General features: G+C 52.7%; 1 pseudogene across 1 annotated transcript; it reads right to left on the reverse strand.

Annotated features, from left to right (window-relative positions):
* Positions 1-1,409: 1,409 nt before the first annotated feature.
* Positions 1,410-2,219, reverse strand: LOC307065638 (phosphoethanolamine/phosphocholine phosphatase-like; annotated as a pseudogene). The gene has a single exon. The product of its transcript is annotated as a phosphoethanolamine/phosphocholine phosphatase-like (transcript).
* Between the last annotated feature and the right edge of the window lie 19,716 nt (positions 2,220-21,935).

Below are 21,935 nucleotides of genomic sequence, written 5' to 3' on the forward strand. Positions count from 1 at the left end.
CCAAAGCCTGCTCCAGTCAAGACTGGACCAGGCCGGCACGCCTCCTGGGCTGTGAGCTGTGTCTGTTCCTTCCCCCACTGCAGTGGGAAGGCGTCCTGGTAAAGACAGAGGAGGTACCCAGAGGCCTGCTGGAGACAGGAAAAAACTGGAAGCCAAGGAGTTTGGTGACCCAGGGGACCCTTACGCCATGCAAGACAGGGTCTCCAGCTGCAAGTGCCAACTTTGAATAAAATTCTGATGACCTCCTGATGATTGCCCTGCAGGGCTAGCGGGCCGAGGGACTGAAAGGCAACCCACCTGTAAGGCTCCCGCTAGTTGAGCCTCCTCTGCCTGCCCTAAGCAGCAGTATCTCCCATCTCCTCGGTGCTCACTGAGCCCTCCACACTAGACCCCTGTGCCCCTCTGCGAAGGTGGGCCGTACCCTGCTCTTTTGCCTGTTGCCTGCTTTGTTATGTATTCAGTCTTGGTTCCCCAGGCTGGGCACTCCTCCAAGAGTGGGGACCAGCTCCCTCACTTAAGTGGGGCTGAGAGCAGAGATCACCTCGCCCTCACCCCCCAGACGGCAGCGTGAGACACCTCGCTCACCTCCGCCCCTTCACCTCCTTCACAGCTCTGAAACCCCACAAGAGGGAGGTGGGCCTTGGGTTTCCACTGGCTCTGCTTTAAAACACCATGGCTTTCTGTTCCATACGGGAGGAGGGGGACTCAAAAGGGCCCAGTCAGTGGGGGGACTTTGGTTAACTCCCTGCTTTCTTGCTGCATAGACGAGGCTGGGGTACAAGGAGACATCTTCGGCTCTGTGAGGTCCCTGGCTGGCCAGACCCGAGCCCCGGAACAGTGTGCTACCTCTTTCCACCAACAGGAGGTGACTGTTCCCTCTAGCTTTTTATCCTGTGGGGATGCTAACAGGGTGGGGGGGCGGGGGAAAGGCAAGGAGTGTAGTGTAGGGTCACAGTAGGTAAAGCAAGATCTAGGCCTGGGATCATCAGCAAGGAGCGCCACCTCTCTCCACGGGGAGTCCGGTGCGGGGGAGGTCGGGGGGTACATTTCGGGGCCTGGGTCCCCTGGACAGAAGACTGGAGGAGGGAGGCCACGCAGCCCAAGACAACAGTTAACCACAACGCGGCAGGACATGTTCCCTCTCTATCCTGACAGGGAACTCTGTCCTCCCAACTGAGAGGACAAGGTTTGTGGAAACACTGCTGCCTGCTCAGATATGCGTGCCACGCTGCTGCGGCCAGACTCCAGAATTCACTTGCAGTGGAACTGGGGGAGGCAGCTGAGCTCGGTTAACTGCACAGATGGGGACAGCTCCCAACTCCCTCCTCCAGTCCCCAAATGGACCAACCTCGGATTCCGGGAAATCCCGGAGGGATATACCAAAACGAAAGGGAAAGGGAGTAATAAAACTAGCTTTCTCTTTCCCGACCCCCACCGCCCCACCCCCTCCCCGCCCGGGTGGGCCCTGCAGGCCACGTCCTCAGCACCTGATGCAGGTGTAGGCGCACTTCGGTGGAGGTTTCCCAGGGCACCACCCTGGCGAGGAAGGAGCTGGCCTTGGCCTTCTGCGCCTCCTGCATAAGGCGGTGCATGGGGTAGTGGCGGCACGGGAAGGCCACTTCGCCGCCTGCCAGCGGCCCCATGGGGCAGAAGTCGTTGGCACCGTCGCTCACGTAGAAAAGGCTCGAAGGGCACACCGTCGTGGGCCCGCTCGCGCAGATAGTCGCTGAGCACCTTGTGCTGGCACATGTTGGCGGGTCAGTGAGCGCAGCTGTGCGCGTGGAAGGGCCGCAGCGCCAGCAGCCCCCAAGGGTCGGGCCCCGACGGGTTGCTGAAGATGCGGCAGAACAGGCTGTGGTGGCCGGCGGCGCGCAGCGCACTCTCCACGCCAAAGGTGTTGGCGTCTGAGATGAGAATAACCTCAAAGCAGGCTCCCTGCTTGGCCACAAACTGCAGCAGCTCGCCCGTGCCAGGCGACAGGGGGACGGCCTCGTAGATGGCGCGCAGGTCCCGCGGCCGCACGCCCTGCTCGCCCAGGTACTGGAAGACGCGCTGCATGTACTCGTTGTAGAAGCCCTCGCGCTAGGTGGCACGCAGGCTCTCAGGCAGGCGCTGGCCCGCCGCGGCACGCGCATGACAGAGTCGTCGCTGTTTTCGTCCACGATAGTCTCGTCCAAGTCGAAGGTCAGGAGGAAGCGTGGCGTGCCGGGCGCAGCCATCCCGCTGTCCTCTACCAGCTTTGTCCTGAGCGACCAAATCCTTTTGTGGTCAGCAAAAAGAGTCCCTCAGAGGAAAGGGGGACAGGACCTCTGAGCTTCTCCTGCAGGGTGGGGAGCGGAGGCTGCAGAGGTCTGTCCCGGCTGAGTCTGGAGTGTCAAGTGGGGAGAGGGCCTAGCTGAGGTATTTGGGCACAGGATGGAGCAAGGGGTGCTTACGGGAATTGGAGGGGACGCTGCGTCTTATCCATCCCTGGATTTCTGGGCTCCGGCTCTGAGTCCCTCCAGTCCAGAGGGTCCGTGAATGCTGTGTATCTGGGCCGTTCCCTCCACTTGCCCCCCATCCCCATGTTATGTGTTTTTAACCACAATTAAAAAAATGAATGAAGCACTGATAATCCATGTTACAACATGGATAAACATTGAAAACATTCTAAGTCAAAGAAGTCATACTGAAAAGGCCACTCATATCACAACCATCTTGTGTGCTTTAAATCCATAGCAGTTTTGAAAATGAGGGGATGGGACTTCCCTGGTGGTCCAGTGGTTAAGACTCTGAGCTCCCAATGTAAGGGGCACAGGTTCGATCCTTGGTCAGAGAACTAAAATCCCGCGTGCACAGTATGGCCAAAAAATAAAATAAAATAAACGTCATTGGCCTGGTTTGGGTCATAGCATCGTCCTTGAACCCATCAGAGCACCCATAGGATGGAACATGGGATTGGCTAAATGTGGATCATATGCCCATCTTCAAGGTGGGTGGAACGTAGCATCAGCCCTCTGTAACTGTTTGGACTGGAAACAGGTAAGAAGTTCCCAAAGGAAAGCTGAGGTTCTGGACTTTGGCATTAGAACAGATGCTGGATTGGGGAAAGCGGCAGATTCCACATCACTGACGGCCCACTGCACAGCTGTGGGATCTGAAGGCCAAGGAAGGAAGGGGCTGATTTAGGGTCAGGGGCTGCAGCCACCCATCCAGTGCTCTTGCTGTCCGTCCACAACAGCAAGAACCTCTTCCTCTTGCAAAAGGCACAGCCCTCCTTGATGTCTCTGGTGGTGGGAGCCCAGGAGTCACTCCTGCCCCCTGGCCACATGACTCACCCATCCCCCAAGAACAATACTGCTCATTTATCCAGTCTCCTCCCTCCTTTACAAAGAGCAGAGACTAAATGCTATGGTGGTTAGGAAATTCTTGCTCAATGAAGCAGTGAGAGGCTCAAGGATTATGCCCAATCATGGAATCCATCATTGGCAGCTTTCAGAGACCACATGGGTGCACATGGCTCTCCAAGACCATGCAGCCTCAGTGTCAAACTGTCCACTGGGTGGCCCAGTTGCTCCCGTATCTTTGACTCTTAATGACTATGAATGTCAAAAGTTTGTTACAGCTGGAAGCCCAAAGGATTGCAAGGCCATGGTCTGCTGTATGGTTGTTGTGTCAGGGACACACTCAAATGTTTAGACGGTTATCACCTTGCTTGCAGGCTATGAGCCTGTGAGAGGGGAGGCCCTTTTCTCAACCACAAGGATGTTCGTAACTGAAACATCCCAAAGGGCTGTCTGTGCTGCCCAGGTAGCTGTTCAATTGCCCAGCAGCAAGGTCAGCTCAGTAATTGGCCACAGGGGCTTGACAGGGACCAGACTGGCCTGAGCTGGAGGACCAGAGATGACTGCCTGGATGGTCAGAGGTCAAGGGCTGTCCTGAGACTTGATGTCTATTGATGCCCACTCAGATGGGACAAAGGATGCCTGCAGTCCCAGGAGGGCCCCACCAGCCCTCAGGAGGCAGCACCTGGGGGCTGGTAGGTCGCTGCACCAAGTTCTGTATAAATTCATAACATGACCATGGAGTGAGCTCAGTCAGGCCTGTGCTGGACCCGGGCTGCCCAGGCTAAGTGGGGCCAGCACTACTCTCTCCAGTTCAGATGGTTAGGAGGAAACCCTGTGGGCTTCTGAGGCCCTAACAACCGTTGACTGAGGTTGAGTTGGATTTGAAACAGTCAGTGACCAGAGCAGACATTTCATTCTTCTGCCATCAGGTTCCAGGACGGGGGTAGATAACCAGCGGTCCAGGTGAGCCCCACACTTGTGAGTGACGCCAGGCAAGTCCTGTCCACCCTACAGGACTCAGAGGTGTGGGGTTAGGGGGGCCATGAGCCAGCTGTGCTTAACACTAACCCACTAACCCTAACGCCCAAATCTCTACTGTTCACTCCCTAACCCTAACCTCCTCATCTCTAATCCTAAACCCTAAGGCTCCTAACCCCTAGCCCCTAGATACTCGACCTTGACCTGTAAACTCCCAACCCTTACCCTGACCCTGACTCAGACCGTCTGACCTGACCCTCTAACCCTGACCCTCTAGCCTGCATCCTTTAACTCTAATCCCTCAAAACCTGGGCTCAGCTGAGTGGCTCCATCCAGAGGTGAAGCAGGACCTGTCTTTGGGCCCCCACTGCCTCTGCCCTCTCCTCCCCCCAGGAACCAGAAAGCCCTGGGTTGTTGGACTCTCCTGACCAGAGGGGCAGCTGCTCCTGGTCTACCTGCGCCCACACCCCCCTCCTCTGGGGCCCTTGGCCTCTGGACTGTCTGACCTTCAGTCCACCTTCAAGAGCCCGGAGACAAATCCAGGTGAGACGCCTGCTTCATTGGCACAGGTGGGACCTGGTCCCCATCCTCACAGTCCGGCCAGAAAGCTTTGTGCGCACTGTCTCATGAGGCTGCCTGTCCCCAGCCAGCTGGAGGGGTCAGGAGTCAGATGGGGAACCGAAGTGTCCTTGAGGTTGGAGTGTGGGCAGGACAGGGTAGGAGGGGCGAGAGGTGAGGTGTCATCATTCCCAAACCAGGCAGGGAGTGTGTGCTGTGTTTGCATTTCGGGCAGGGAAGAGTATGTCAGATGGAGGCTCTGAAGTAGCACACCTTGCAGGCCAACCTACCAGGGCAGGTCTTCCCTAAGCCAACGGGTGGCGCAAAACAACGCAACAAACTGTACATATATCCTTACAATGAATCTGGCAACTGGAAAGGAAACGTCACAGGTCATGGCAACCGAGGCACAAGGAGCCCGTCCCGCCCGCCCAGGCTTGCGCAGTCTGGAGGTGGAGCCAGGGTAGGCTGGACAGGCAGCTCCCGGCTGGGGCCTGGGCCGGAGAGCCCCAGGAGGCATGGCAACCCGCAGACAATTTCCAGAGCCCACTGCAGCCGGGAGTCGTTCCCTACAGAACAGCCTCGGGCCCTGTGTGTCCACCCTGCACACAGCACGACCATTGGTCCGTCGACCCCTGGGCCTCATTCACGGCTGTCTGGCCGCCCCTCCCCTCACTTCCTGAGTGCCTGAGCCCCCAGGGCCCCCTTGGCCGAGCCTTCTCTGCACACCTGGCTCTCCTGACTATCCCTGCCTCTCTGAGCACACCGTGTCCTTCCCTGGGGTCTGCGGGTCTGGCTAAGGGTTCCCCCTTGACCCCGGGTAGGCACCCCAGCCAACGCTGATGCTTGCCTTGCCTGCAAGATGGCCCCCTCAGTCTCACCAACTCCAAACTGTGTTGCGTTTACTTCTGGGAAAGAGGGAATGAAGAGGAAGCCCCATTCCGGCCTCATGCAAGGTGCGTGCTAACCTTGTGGACCCAAGGGACCACAAAAAAGAGGCTGGAAGCCTGGTGGAGGCACAGCCCCTACCGTCACCCCTGTTCCTCGGCCCATCTCCTCTCTTCTGCCATCAAACCCTTCAGCCGCCACCAGAGGAAAAATGTGGGCCTGATCCTGTCACTCTGGTTCCAAAACTGTTCTGTCTATAAAACGAAGTCAAAGCTAGCTGTCTGGCCACCCTTGCAGCCCCTCTGCGATGCGTCCTCCCTGCAAGCCAGGCACCCAGCCCCTTCCCCTGCCCCCTGCCCCCACCCTCCTCTAGAGCGAGCTCCGTCCACCCCGCTCCTTCAGTTCAGCTCAGCTGCCACCTCCGCTGACTCACCAGCCAGAGGTAACCTCTCCCTCCGCAGACACACCTGGTCTGCAGCTTCTCTGCCCTGTGCCCGGCTGGGCTGAGCACAGCTGAGAGCATGCGCTTGCTTCACTGTGGACCCCAGGCCCCAGCACATGGCACAGGCTCAGGGGTGTTTACTGGACAGATGGATGACCGTGAGGATGAGCAGGCATATCACTCACGGTAGCGGGTAGTGGTCCTCCTTTTGAGTCTCTACACTTCACCACAAAGTGCTGAGGCAACAGCAAAAGGGAGGGTGGGGGAAGGCAGCACCAGAAAGCAACAACTCCATGCCTTCCTCATCCCCCCACAGCACGCATGTGTACACACATGTGCATGTACATGCCCAAGCATACTTGCATTCACACACATGTACACACACACATGAAAAGATGGACTGCAGTCACACAATCACACGTGCTGCGTGTGCAAAAACACGTGCATACACACGTGCCTGCCTGCACATAAACACACTCACATGCACTCGGATGTACACAGACCTGTGCACAGACAGCACACACATGCACGTGCTTGTGCACACTCACTTAATACACACACATACACACAAAAGCTCAGGAAATTTCATAAAGTTTGTTTTTGTTTCAGCCTCCCCAAGAACGAGGAGACAGCAGATGGTCCCTGGGAAATAAAGATGGTCACGGCCCTGCATCTGTCACAGAGGCTCGTTGAAGGCTCAAGCACGCTCTGCCCTGCCCAGTCGTGGGGTACAGACCCATCCTGCTCAGCTGCCTCAGCCGAGCCTTCCGCTGCCCCAGCCGCTCGTGGGAGAAGCAAGTCTGAGTGTCAGTTGCAGGTCATGTCTGTGCTACTTCTGGACTGGGGGTCTTGTGTTATCTTGCATGGTATCTTGCTGTGGGCTGAGGCTTACATTTTGCTAACTACTCTTCCATAAGCACTTCACCATATTCCTGAATGCCTATGCCTTCCAGAGGCTCCAGTTCTAGAACCCTGGAGTTGGGAAACAGTCAGCTGTCTCTGTGCACAATCACAAAGCTGCAGTCTGACCCAAGTCCACTTCTTCTATGTCTTAATGCTGCTCCACCTGGGGCTGATTGGGGAGGTGCTGGGTCTACAGTCCATGAAGATCTGGGAAGCATGATTCCCCTCTCGCAGGCCTGCACAGACTTACCTTTGCCTGTTAGTCCAAGTCATGCTCTATACAACATCTCTGTTTTTCTCCTCTAGAAAAAAATATTCCCAGAAGCAGCAGCATCTCTTTAGACCACAGTCAGGATGACCCTCCTGGAATGAGCCTCAATCCTACCTCAACTGGACTATCTCCTGCCCTCTGCCTGACAAGGACCAGGCCTTGGGTGTGGTCAGTCTCCCCTCCAGTCTGACTGGGCCTTCCTGACCAGAGAACCCAGGAATACCCCCTGAGCCTGTGGACTCAAGCACGTGCTGTGGGAAAATGTGCTGATACATAAAAAAATAATAGGACTCTCCAAGACCATAAAAAATCACACACAACACAAACCATAAATAACCGCCAGGCTTGTTCTACACTGTGTGAAAACTGTCAATTTTTCACTACACTGGAACATACTCAGAGATGCTCTGGGCCTGGAAGAGCCCCAGGGCCCTGGTGCTGCCCAGACTGGAAAGGGCCTCACAAAGCACCTTCTGGATCCTCACCATGGTGGGATGGGGGATCCAGGGAGACTGCATAAGAAGTGGGTACGGGAGCCCGGCCAAGCTCCCAGGCTTCTGGTGCCTGGAGGGTCAGAAAATTCCAGAGTATTCCCCTTGCTGAACTTGGATTCAGAGTCCCAGGTGCTCTGTGGGCAGCAGGATCCTCCCATGAGGACACTGACCATCTCCTCCAGGCCTCTACCACACAAAGGGTGACCAAACACAGAGCTGTGCCACAGGGACGCGGGCAGGCCAGGGAGCCTGAGGGAGAGGAGGCAGGAAGCGGCAGCACCCCAGTTCCATGGTCTTCTCGTCCCCCTGGAGCCCCTGCCCTGGTGCACAGTTCACTCCCGGGCTCACCGTGACTGACGCGCTGAGCAGGCCTTAGTCTTACCGATGGCCAGATCTCTCGGGCCCTCTGCATCCTGTGTTTTGCTGCAGACAGTACACCCTTAGTAACTGCTCAAGTCACGGATCGAGAGGGTCAATGAACGAATGAGCAAGGGAATGAGTGAGCAATGAAGGAACAGAAAAATGGGCAGATGGTGGATCCGCGCTGCCGTGCTGACCCCGAGAATGAAATGTCACAGGTATGCAAGACTCTCCCACGAAACACAGTCTCCACCGCCTCCTGACCCCAAGCCACTCCCTTAAGGACACCATTGCTCCACACCCTAAACTGTACCCTAGCCCTAGCCCGTACCCTAACCCATACCCTAACCTGTACCCTAACCCATAACCTAACCCTAACCCGTAGCCATACCCTAACTCATACCTGAATCCTAAAACTAAGGCATACCATACCCTAACCCATACCCTAACCCTAACCCGTACGCTAACACTAAACCATAACCTAACCCATACCCTAACCCATACTCTAACCCTAACCTAACCCTAACCCTGAACCTGACCCTGACCCTAAAGCTAACCCTAACCCAACACTAACACTAACTCTAACCCTAACCTTAACCCTAACCCGTAACCCTAAACCTAAACGTTACCCTAACCCTAAACCTAACCTTAACGCTACCCTAACACTCACCTTTACCATAAACCTTACCCGTTCGCTAACCCTAACCCTAACCCTAACCCTAAACCCTAAACCCTAACCCGACCCTGACTCTAAGCCATACCCCAACCCTAACCCATGCCCTAACCTGAAACTGTACCCTAACCTGTATCCTAACCCTTATCCATACCCTAAGCCTAACCTGTACCCTAACACATACCCTAAGCCTAAGCCGTAGCCATATCCTAACCTGTACCGTAACCCGTAGGATAACCCTAAGCCTACCCTCTTACCCTAACCATCACTGTAACCTTTAAACCCTAACCCCAAAACCCTAGTCTTGACCCTGACCCTAAACCCTAACTCTGAAAGCCTAAAACCCTAAAACCCTAAACCTAATCCTAAACCCTAAACCTTAATCCCTAACCCTAAACCTAACCCTACCCCAACCCTAACCCTAACTAACCCTACCCATAACTAACACTAACGCTAACCCTAACCCTAACACCTAACCCTAACCCTAAACCTCTAACCCAAAACCTCTATCCATAACCCTAACCCTAACCCTAACCTAACAAAAGCACCGATGCTACTCCTATCTCAGGCCCTGACACTGTCCCTATATAAAGACTTGCTGCTGTCAATATCTATATCCTGACACAATCCTAAGCTTATATCCTGACCCATCTCTTACTGAAGTCCTGAAACTCTCCCTAAGTGAACCTTGACGCTGTCCCTAAGTGAGGCCCCGAGGCTGTCCGTAACAGACACCCCGATAATATCTTTAACCAACACCCTGATGCTGATCCTACAGAGGCACTTGTGGTGCTACTAAGCCTTTCCAGGACACTGTCCCTAGATAAGGCCCTGACGCTGCTTCTAAATAAGGCCCTGATGCTCTGAGTAACTAAAGCCCTCAAACTATCCCTTGCTCATTTACTGACATAATCCCTAGCCCATAACCTGACTCGATCTGTAGATAATGTCCTTCCTCTTATCCTACCTGAAGCCCTAATGCTGTCCCTAACTAAGTCACTGACTACTCCTAACTCAGGCCCTGACACTGGCCCTAACCAAAGCCTTCAAACTACTCCTAACTCAGGTCCTGACACTGTCCCTTACAAAGACCCTGACACTACACATAACACAGGCCCTGACATGATGCCTAACAAAGGCTCTGATGCTAGTCTTAACTAAGGCCCTGACACTCTCCCTACCTAAGGCCCTGAACCTACTCCTAACTCAGGCCCTGATCATGTCTTTAACTAAGACCCTACTGCTCATCCTACAAAGGCCCTAATGCTGCTCCTAAGTCATGCCCTGAGAGTGTCCCTAGCTAAGGGCCTGATGCTAGGCCTCACTCAGGCCGTCGCTCTCCTTACGTCAGGCTCTGACGCTGTCCCTACCTGAAGCCCTGACACTGTTTCTAAACAAGGCCCCTGGTACTCTCAGTAACTATGGTATTGACACTATCCCCAGGTCATTTCCTGACACTATACCTAGATATTAACCTAACTCTATCTTTAGCTAAAGTCGAGCCTCTTCTGCTGACTAAAGCCCTGATGCTGTGCCTAAATCAGGCTGTGAATTTAGCCCCAAGGCCATGACACTGTCGCTAACTAAGGCCTAGATGCTAGTCCAACGTCAGGGCCTGATACTGTCCCTAACAAAGGCCCTAACACTATTCCTAACTCAGGCCCTGACACTGTACCTAACAGAAGGCTCTGATGCTACTCCTAACCAAGGCCCTGACACTGTCCCAAACTAAGGCCTAGATGCTGGTCCAAAGTCAGGACCTGATACTGTCCCCAACTAAGGACCTAGCACTATGGCTAACTCAGTCCCTGACACTACCTAACAGAAGGCCCTGACCCCAGTCCTAATTAAGACCCTGACACTGTCCCTAACAAAGGCTCTGATACTAGTCCTAACCAAGGCAATGACATTGTCCCTAAGTAAGGCCTGAGATTACTAATAACTCAGGCCATGACACGATACCTAAAAAAGGCTCTGATGCTGTTCCTAACTAAGGCACTGACACTGTCCCTAACTAAGGCCCTGACACTACTCCTAACTCAGGCCCTCAAACGATTCCTAACAAAGGCTCTGATGCTAGTCCTAACTAAGGCCCTGACACTGTTCCTAACAAAGGCACTGATGCCACTCCTAACTCAGGCCCTAACACTGTCCCCAATGAAGGGCCTTGTGCGACTCCTAATTCAGGCCCTAACACGATACCTAACAAAGGCTCTGATGCTAATCGTACTTAAGGCTCTGACACTGTCCTTAACTAAGGCCTGGACACTACCACTAACTCAGGCCCTGATACTGTCTCTACCTAAGGCCCTGACACTACACCTACCTCAGGCCATGACAGTGTCCCTAACTAAGGCCCTGACACTACTCCTAACTCTGCCCTGACATTATAACTAACAAAGGCTCTGACGCTAGTTCTAACCAAGCCCGTCACTGTCCGAAACAAAGGCGCCAACACTACTCCTAACTCAGGCCCTGACACGGTACCTAATGAAGACTCTGATGCTAATCCTAACTAAGGCCCTGACACTGATCCTAACTAAGCCCTTGACACTACTCCTAACTAAGGCCCTGATGCTACACATAACTCAGGCCCTGACACTGTCCTTAACGAAGGCCTTGACACTACTAATGACTCAGGAACTGACACTGTCCCTGAGGCCCTGACACTACTACTAACTCAGGCCCTGACACGATACCTAAAGAAGGCACTGATGGTAACCCTAACTAAGGCCTTGACACTATTCCTAACTAAGGCCCTGATGCTACACTTAACTCAGGCCCTGACACTGTCCCTAAATAAGGCCCTGATACTACACCTAAAACAGGCCCTGACACTGTTCCTAACAGAGGCACTGATGCTAATCCTAAATCAGGCCCTGACACTGTCCCTAATAAAGGCCCTGCTGCTGTCAATATCTAAAGTCCTGACACTATCCTAAGCTTATATCCTGACCAATCTCTTACTAAGTTCCTGAAACTGTCCCTAAGTGAGGCCTTGATGCTGTCCCTAAGAGAGGCCCTGAGGCTGTCCCTAACAGAGGTCCTGATAATGTCTTTAACAAAGACCCTGATGCTGATCTTACAGAAGTACTGGTGCTACTCCTAAGCCTTGTGTGGACACTGCCCCTAGATAAGGCCCTGATGCAGGTCCTAAATAAGGCCCTGATGATCTGAATAACTAAGGCCTTCAAACTATCCCTCGCTCATTTCCTGACGTTATGCCTAGCCTGTAACCTGACTCAGTCCGTAGCTAATGTCCTGCCTCTTATCCTACCTGAAGCCTGAATGCTGTCCCTAACTAAGGCCCTGACTACTGCTAAATCAGGCCCTGACACTGGCCCTAACTAAAGCCTTCACACTACTCCTATCTCAGGTCCTGACACTGTCCCTAATTAAGGCCCTGACACTACTCATAACTCAGGCCCTGACACAATACCTAACAAAGGCTCTGATGCTAGTCTTAACTAAGGCCCTGACACTCTCCCTACCTAAGGCCCTGAATGTACTCCTAACTCAGGCCCTGATCATGTCTTTAACTAAGACCCTACTGCTCATCCTACAAAGGCCCTAATGCTGCTCCTAAGTCATGCCCTGAGAGTGTCCCTAGCTAAGGGCCTGATGCTAGGCCTCACTCAGGCCCTGTCGCTCTCCCTAAGACAGGCTCCCAGGCGATCCCTACCTGAGCCCCTGACACTGGCTCTAAACAAGGACCTGATACTCTCAGTAACTGTGGTATTCACACTATCCCCAGGTCATTTCCTGACACTATACCTATACCTTAACGTAACCCTGTCTTTAGCTAAAGTTGAGCCTCTTATGCCAACTAAAGGCCTGATGCTGTGCGTAACTCAGGCCCTGACTTAGTCCCAAGGCCTTGACACTGTCCCTAACTAAGGCCTCGATGCCGGTCGAACGTCAGGGCCTGATACTGTCCCTAACAAAGGCCCTAACACTAATCCTAACTCAGGCCCTGACACTGTACCTAACAGAAGGTCCTGACGTTAGTCCTAAGACCCTGACACTGTCCCTAACAAAGGCTCAGATGCTAGTCCTAACCAAGGCCCTCACACTGTCCCTAAGACCCTGACAGTACTCCTAACTTAGGCCCTGACCCGATACCTAACAAGGCTTACTTATTAAGTAATAATTAGCCTACCTGAAGCCCTAACTCTGTCCCTAGGGACCTGAATAGTCCTAACTAAGGCCCTGACACTGTCCTCACCAAGGCCTTCACCGTACTCCTAACTCAGCCCCTGACACTGTACCTAACTAAGGCCCTGACAGTACTCCTAACTTAGGCCCTGACACGATACCTAACAAAGGTTCTGATGCTATTCCTAACTAAGGTGCTGAAACAGGACCTAACTAAGGCCCTTGACTTAGGAGTAGTGTCAAGGCTTTAGTTAGGGACAGTGTTGGGCCTTAGTTCGGACTAGCATCACAGCCTTTGTTAGGTATCATGTCAAGGCCTGAGTTAGGAGTAGTGTCAGGGCCTTAGTTAGGTACAGTGTCAGGTCCTTAGTTAGGACTAGCAACAGAGCCTTTGTTAGTGATCGTGTGAGGGCCTGAGTTAGGAGCAATGTCGAGGCCTTAAATAGGGACAGTGTGTGTCAGGGCCTTGGTTAGGACTAGGATCAGAGTCTTTGTTAGGTATCATATCAGGGCCTGAGTTAAGAGTAGTATCAGAGCCTTAGTTAGGAACAATGTCATGGCCTGAGTTAGGAGTAGTATCAGGGCGTTATTTAGGGACACTGTCAGGGCCTGAGTTAGCAGTACTGTCAAGGATTTTGTTAGGGATTGTGTCAGGGCCTCAGTTAGGAATAGTGTCAGGGCCCTAGGTAGGGACAGTATGAGGCCCTGACCTAGGATGAGCATCTAGGCCTTAGTTAGGGACAGTGTCACGGCCTTGGGACTAAAGTCAGGGCCTCAGTTAGGCACAGCATCAGGGCTTTAGTTGGCATAAGAAACTCAACTTTAGCTAAAGAAACGGTTAGGTTAAGGTCTAGGTATAGTATCAGGAAATAACCTAGGGATAGTGTCAAACTTTAGTTACTGAGAGGATCAGGGCCTTGTTCAGAACGAGTGTCAGGGCTTCAGGTAGGGACAGCGTCAGAGCCTGACAGAGAGATGGTCAGAGCATGACTGAGGCCTAGCGTCAGGCCCTTAGCTAGGGACACTGTCAGGGCATGACTCAGGAGCAGCATCAGGGCCTCTGTAGAATCAGCATTACGGTCTTAAGACATGATCAGAGACCGAGTTAGGGAGAGCGTCAGGGCCTCAGTTACGGGTAGCTTCCGGGCCTATGTTAGCGACAACCTCACGGCTTTTTTGGGGACAGCATCAGGGCTGACTTAGGAATAGTGTCAGGACCTTGGTTAGACATGGGTCAGTATATTAGCTCAGTATACTGTCAGGCCTTTAGTTATTACTATTGGCAGGGCCTACATTAGGGACAGCTTCCGGGCCTTACTTACAGACAGTGTCAGGGCCTTAACAGGACTATTCAGGGCCTTAGTTAGGGACAGCATTAGGGCTTTATGTAGGATGAGAGGCAGGATATTAACTATGGACTGAGTCAGGTTACAGGCTAGGGATAAGGTCAGGCAAGGACCGAGGGACAGTTTGAAGGCCTTAGTTACTGAGAGAACCTGGGCCTTCTTTACGACCAGTGTCATGGCCTTCGGTAGGGACAGTGCCAGGGCAAGGCCTAGGAGGAGCATAAGGGCCTCTGTAGGATCAGCATCAGGGTCTTGGTTAAAGACATTCTCAGGGCCTCACTTAGGGACAAGCTCAGGGCCTCACTTAGGGACAGCGTCAAGGCTCACGTAAGGACAGTTTCACGACCTTAGTAAGAGATGTGACAGGATATATGCTCAGGATAATGTCAAAACTTTAGGTATTGATGGCAGCAGGGCCTTTGTTAGGGACAGTGTCAGGGCCTGAGTTAGGGACAGTGTCAGGGACTGAGCTAGGGTCAGTGTCAGGGCCTTAGTTAGGATTAGCATCAGAGCCTTTGTTAGGTATCGTGTCTGGGCCTGAGTTAGGAGTAGTGTCAGGGCCTTAGTTATGGACAGTGTCAGGGCCTTAGGAAGGTGTAGTGTCAGGACCTTAGTTAGGACTAGCATCAGAGCCTTTGTTAGGTATCGTGGCAGGGCCTATATTAGGAGTACAACAAGGGCCTTAGTTGGGGACACATTCAAGGGTTGTGCTAGGAGTAATGTCAGGGCGTTATTTAGGGAGCGTGGCAGGGCGTGAATTAGGAGTAGTCTCAGGGCCTTAGTTAGGAGTACCACCAGAGCCTTTCTTAGGAATAGTGTGAGGGCCTGAGTTACGACCAGCATCAGAACCTCTGTTTGGTATCGTGTCACGGCCTGAGTTAGCCGTAGTCTCAGGCTCTACTTAGGGACAGTGTCCGGGCATTGGTTAGGAGCAACAGAGCCTTTGTTACGGACACTGTCCGGGCATTGGTTAGGAGCAACAGAGCCTTTGTTACGGACACTGTCAGGACCTTGGTTGGGACTAGTGTCAGAGCCTTCTGTTAGGTACACTGTCAGGGCTTTAGTTAGGAATAGTATTACGGCCTTAGTTAAGGACAGTTATCAGGAGCTGACTTAGAGCATCAAGGCCTTAGTTAGGGACAGTGTCACAGACTTGGGGCTGAATTCAGGGCCTGAGTTAGGGACAGCATCAGTGCTTTAGTTGCCATAAGAGGCCTGACATTACCTAAAGACAGGGTTAAATTATGATCTAGGTATAGTGTCAGGAAATGAACCAGGTATAGTGTCAACACCTTAGTTACTGAGAGTATCAGGGCCTTGTTTAGAACCAGTGTCAGGGCTTCAGGTAGGGACAGCGTCAGAGCCTGACGTAGGGAGAGCGACAGGGCCTGAGTGAGGCCTAGCATCAGTCCCTTAGCTGGGGACACTGTCAGGTCATGACTCAGGAGAAGCATCAGGGCCTCTGTAGGATCAGCATTACGGTCTTAGTTAAAGACATGGGGGCTTCCCTGGTGGTGCAGTGGTTGAGAGTCCGCCTGCCGATGCAGGGGACACGGGTTCGTGCCCCGGTCCGGGAAGATCCCACATGCCATGGAGCGGCTGGGCCCATGAGCCATGGCCACTGAGCCTGCGCATCCGGAGCCTGTGTTCCACAACGGGAGAGGCCACAACAGTGAGAGGCCGGTGTACCGCAAAAAAAAAAAAAAAAAAAAAAAAGACATGGTCAGGGCCTGAGTTAGGCGGAGCGTCAAGGCCTCAGTTAGGGATAGCTTCAGGGCCTGTCTTAGGGACAGCCTCAGGGATTTAGGGCCAGCATCAGGGCTGACTTAGGGATAGTGTCAGGACCTTGGTTAGAGATGGGTCAGTATATTAGCTCAGGATAGTGTCAGGCCATTAGTTATTGCCGGCAGCAGGGCCTGCATTAGGGACAGCTTCCGGGCCTTACTTACAAACAGTGTCAGGGCCTTACTGATGACTAGTCAGGAACTTAGTTAGGGACAGCATTAGGGCTTCAGGTAGGGTAAGAGGCAGGACATTAACTACGGACTGAGTCAGGTTACGGGCTAGGGATAAAGTCAGGAACGTAGCGAGGGACAGTTTGAAGGCCTTAGTTACTGAGAGAACCTGGGCCTTCTTTAGGACCACCGTCACAGCCTTCGGTAGGGAAAGTGTCAGGGCAAGGCCTAGGAGGATTATGAGGGCCTCTGTAGGATCAGCATCAGGGTCTTGGTTAAAGACATTCTCAGGGCCTCACTTAAGGACAGGCTCAGGGTCTCACTTAGGGACAGCGTCAAGGCTCACTTAGGGACAATTTCAGGACCTTATTAAGAGATGGGACAGGATATATGCTAAGGATACTGTCAAAACTTTAGATATTGACAGCAGCAGGGCATTTGTTACAGACACTCTCAGGGCCTGAGTTAGGACTAGCCTCAGTGCCTCTGTTAGGAACAGTGTCAGGGCCTCTTGTAGGTGTAGTATCAGGGCCTTATTTAGGGACAGTGTCAGGGCCTGAGTTAAGTGTAGCTTCAAGGCCTAGTTAGGAATAGTGTCAAGGCCTTAGTCAAGGTCACTGTCACGGCCTTAGTTACGGTTAGCATCAGATCCTTTGTTAGGTATAATCACAGGGCCTGAGTTAGAAGTTGTATCAAGGCCTTAGTAAGGGACAGTGTCAGGGCCTTGGATAGGATGAGCGTCAGAGCCTGTATTATGTAAAATGGCAAGGAAAGTGTTAGGAGGAGAGTCAGGCCCTTAGTTAGGGACACTTTCAGGGTCTTAGTTAGGGACAGTATCACAGCCTGAGTTAGTAGTACTGTCAAGGCCTTAGTTAAGGACAGTGTCACGGCAAGACCTAGGAGGAGCATCAGGGCCTCTTTAGGATCAGCATCAGGGGCTGGAGCTCGGGCTGGGGCTGGCGCTAGGGCTGGGGCTGGGGCTAGGGCGATGGTTAGGGCTAGGGCCTTAGTTAGGAAAAGTGTCAAGGCCTTACTTAGGGTCACTGTCAGGGCCCTAGTTAGGGTTAGCATCATAGCCTTCGTTAGGTATAATGTCAGGGCCTGAGTTAGAAGTACTGTCAGGGCCTTAGTGAGGGACAGTGTCAGGGCCTTTGTTAGAACGAGCGTCAGAGACTTTGTTATGTATAATGGCGGCGCCAGAGTTAGGAGGATAGTCAGGCCCTTAGTTAGGGACACTGTCAGGGCCTTAGGGACAGTATCACGGCCTGAGTTAGTAGTAGTGTCAAGGCCTTAGTTAAGGACAGTGTCAGGGCAAGGCCTACAAGGAGCATAAGGGCCTCTGTATGATCAGCATCAGGGGCAGGGTTAGGGGCAGAGGCACGGGCAGGGGCAGGGGCCGGAGCCGGGGCCGGAGCAAGTGCTAGGACTAGGGTTAGGGCTAGGGCTTAGCAATACTGTCAGGGCCCTAGTTAGGGTCACTGTCAGGGCCTTAGTTAGGGTTAGCATCAGAGCCTTCATTAGGTATAATGTCAGGGACTGACTTAGAAGTAGTGTCAAGGCCTTAGTTAAGGACAGTGTCAGGGCTTTACTTACAACTAGCATCAGAGCCTTTGTTCGGTATCGTGTCAGGGCCTGATTTAGGAGTAGTATCAAGGCCTTAGTTAGGGTCAGTGTAAGGGAATTAGTTAGCAGTACTGTCAAGGCCTTACTTAGGATTAGTGTCAGAGACTTAGTTAGGATTAGCATCAGAGCCTTCACTAGGTATCATGTCAGGGCCCAAGCTAGAAGTAGTGTCAGGGCCTTAGTTAGGGACAGTGTCAGGGCCTGAGTTAGGAGTGGAATCAGTGCCTCTCTTAGGAACAGGGTCAGGGTCTGCGTTAGGTGTAGTGTCAGGGCGTAAGTTAGGACAGTGTCAGGGCCTTAGGTAGGACTAGCATCAGAGCCTTTGTTAGGGACAGTGCCAGGGTCTTGGTTACGACTGGCGTCAGGGCCTTCTGTTTTGTATACTGTCAGGGCCTGACTCAGGCATAGTGTTAGGGACTTTGTTAGGGACAGTATCACGCCCTGATGTTGGACCAGCATCTAGGCCTTAATTAGAGACAGTGTCACGGACTTGGGGCTAAATTCAGGGCATGAGGTAAGTACAGCATGAGGGCTTTAGTTGCCATAAGAGGCTCGACTTTAGCTAAAGAAAGGGTTAAATTATGATCTAGGTATACTGTCAGGAAATCACCCAGGTATAGTGTCAACACCTTAGTTACTGAGAGTATCAGGGCCTTGTTTAGAACCAGTGTCAGGGCTTCAGGTAGGGACAGCGTAAGAGCCTGACGCAGGGAGAGTGACAGGGCCCGAGTGACGCCTAGTATCAGGCCCTTAGCTGTGGACACTGTCAGGTCATGACTCAGGAGCAGCATAAGGGCCTCCGTAGGATGAGCATTACGGTCTTAGTTAAAGACATGATCAGGGCCTGAGTTAAGTGGAGCGTCAAGGCCTCACTTAGGGATACCTTCAGGACCTCTGTTAGGGACAGCATCAGAACTTTATTTAGGGCCAGAATAAGGGCTAACTTAGGGATAGTGTCAGGAACTTGGTTAGAGATGGGTCAGTATATTAGCTCAGGGTAGTGTCAGGCCTTTAGTTATTGCTGGCAGCAGGGCCTGAATTAGGGACAGCTTCCAGGCCTTACGTACAAACAGAGTCAGGGCCTTAGTGATGACTAGTCAGGGCCTTAGTTAGGTACAAAATTAGGGCTTCAGGTAGGGTAAGGGGCAGGACATTAACTACGGACTAGGGATAAAGTCAGGAACGGAGCGAGGGACACTTTGAAGGTCTTAGTTATCGAGAGCACCTGGGCCTTCTTTAGGACCAGTATCACGGTCTTCAGTAGGGACAGTGTCAGGGCAAGGCCTAGGAGGAGCATAATGCCCTCTGTAGGATCAGGGGCTGGGGCTAGTGTCAAGCACTTAGTTAGGGTCAATGTTAAGGCCTTAGTAAGGAACAGTATCACGGCCTGAGTTAGTAGTAGTTTCAAGGCATTAGTTAGGGTCACCGTCAGGGCCTTAGTTACGGTTAGCATCAGAGCCTTCGTTAGGTATAATGGCAGGGCCTGAGTTAGAAGTAGTGTCAAGCCTTAGTTAGGGACAGTGTCAGGGCCTTAGTTAAGACGAGCGTCAGAGCCTTTGTTATATATAATGGCAGGGTGAGAGTTAGGAGGAGAGTCAGGTCCTTAGTTAGGGAAAATGTCAGGGCCTTAGTTAGGGACAGTATCACGGCCTGAGTCAGTATTAGTGTCAAGGTCTTAGTTAAGCACAGGGTCAGGGCAAGGCCTAGGAGGAGCATAAGGGCCTCTGTAGGATCAGCATCAGGGGCAGGGGTAGGGCCAGGGGCCCCGCCGGGGCCAGGGCTAGGGCTATAGCTAGGGCTGGGGATTTAGTTAGGAATAGTGTCAAGGACTTAGTTAGGGTCACTGTCAGGGCCTTAGTTAGGGTTAGCATCAGTGCCTTCGTTAGGTATAATGTCAGGATCTGAGTTAGAAGTAGTGTCAGGGCCTTAGTGAGGGACAGTTTCAGGGCCTTGGTTAGGACGACTGTCAGAGCCTTTGTTATGTATAATGGCAGGGCCAGAGTTAGGAGAAGAGTCAGGCCCTTAGTTAGGGACACTGTCAGGGCGTTAGTTAGGGACATTATCACGGCCTGAGTTAGTAGTAGTGTCAAGGCCTTAGTTACGGACAGTGTCAGGGCAAGGCCTAAGAGGAACATATGGGCCTCTGTAGGATCAGGGGCTGGGGCTGGGGCTGTGGCTGGGGATAAGGCTGGGGCAAGGGCTAGGGCTAGGGATACGGCTAGGGCTAGGGCCTTAGTTAGGAATAGTGTCAGGGCCTTAGTTAGGGTTAGCATCAGAGACTTCATTAGGTATAATGTCAGGGCCTGAGCTAGAAGTCGTGTCAGGGCCTTGGTTAGGACGAGCGTCAGAGACTTTGGGCTGTATAATGGCAGGGCCAGAGTTAGGAGGACAGTCACGCACTTAGTTAGGGACACTGTCACGGCCTTAGTTAGGGACAGTATCACGGCCTGAGTTAGTAGTACTGTCAAGGCCTTACTTAAAAACAGTGTCAGGGCCTTACTTACAACTAGCATCAGAGCCTTTGTTCGGTATCGTGTCACGGCCTGAGTTAGCCATAGTCTCAGGCCCTACTTAGGGACAGTGTCAGGGACTTGGTTAGGACTACCATCAGAGCCTTTGTTAGGGCCAGTGGCAGGGTCTTGGTTAGGACTGGCGTCAAGCCTTCTGTTCGGTACACTGTCAGGGCTTGAGTCAGGCATAGTGTCAGGGACTTTGTTAGGGACAGTATCAGGCCCTGACGTTGGACCAGCATCTAGGCCTTAGTTAGGGACAGTGGCACGGCCTTTGGGCTAAATTCAGGGCCTGAGTTAAGCACAGCATCAGGGCTTTAGTTGCCATAAGAGGCTCGACTTTAGCTAAAGACAGGGATAAGTTATAATCTAGGTATACTGTCAGGACATGACCCAGGTATAGTGTCAACACCTTAGTTACTGAGAATATCGGGGCCTTGTTTAAAACCAGTGTCAGGGCTTCAGGTAGGGACAGCGTCAGAGCCTGACGTAGGGAGAGCGACAGGGCCCAAGTGAGGCCTAGCATCAGGCCCTTAGCTGGGGACACTGTGAGGGCATGACTCAGGAGCAGCATCAGGGCCTCTGTAGGATCACAATTACGGTCTTAGTTAAAGACATGACCAGGGCCTGAGTTAGGCGGAGCGTCAAGGCCTCAGTTAGGGATAGCTTCAGGGCCTGTGCTAGGGACAGCCACAGGGCTTTATTTAGGGCCAGCATCAGGGCTGACTTAGGGATAGTGTCAGGACCTTGGTTCGAGATGGGTCAGTATATTAGCTCAGGATAGTGTCAGGCCTTTAGTTACTGCCGGCAGCAGGGCCTGCATTAGCGACAGCTTCTGGGCCTTACTTACAAACAGTGTCAGGGCCTTAGTGATGACTAGTCAGGGCCTTAGTTAGGGACAGCATTAGGGATTCAGGTAGGGTAAGAGGCAGGACATTAACTGTGGACTAGGGATAAAGTCAGGAATGGAGCAAGGGACACTTTGAAGGTCTTAGTTATCGAGAGCACCTGGGCGTTCTTTAGGACCAGTATCACGGCCTTCGGTAGGGACAGTGTCAGGGCAAGGCCTAGGAGGAGCATAAGGGCCTCTGTAGGATCAGCATCAGGTGCAGGGGTTGTGGCTGGGGCTGGGGTTGGGGCGGGTGCTAGGGATAGGGATGGGGCTGGGGCTGGGGCTGGGGCTAGGGCTAGGCCTTGGGCCTTAGTTAGGAGTAGTGTCAAGGCCTTAGCTTGGGTCAATGTCAGGGCCTTAGTTAGGGTTAGCATTAGAGCCTTCATTAGGTATAATGTCATGGCCTGAGTTAGAAGTAGTGTCAGGGCCTCAGTGAGGGACAGTGTCTGGGCCTTGGTTAGGACGAGAGTCTGAGCTTTTGTTATGTATAATGGCAGGTCCAGAGTTAGGAGGACAGTCAGTCCCTTAGTTAGGGACACTGTCAGGGCCTTAGTTAGGGAC

The sequence above is a fragment of the Hyperoodon ampullatus genome (assembly GCF_949752795.1).
Source record: "Hyperoodon ampullatus genome assembly, chromosome: 17".
NCBI classification, from domain to species: domain Eukaryota; kingdom Metazoa; phylum Chordata; class Mammalia; order Artiodactyla; family Ziphiidae; genus Hyperoodon; species Hyperoodon ampullatus.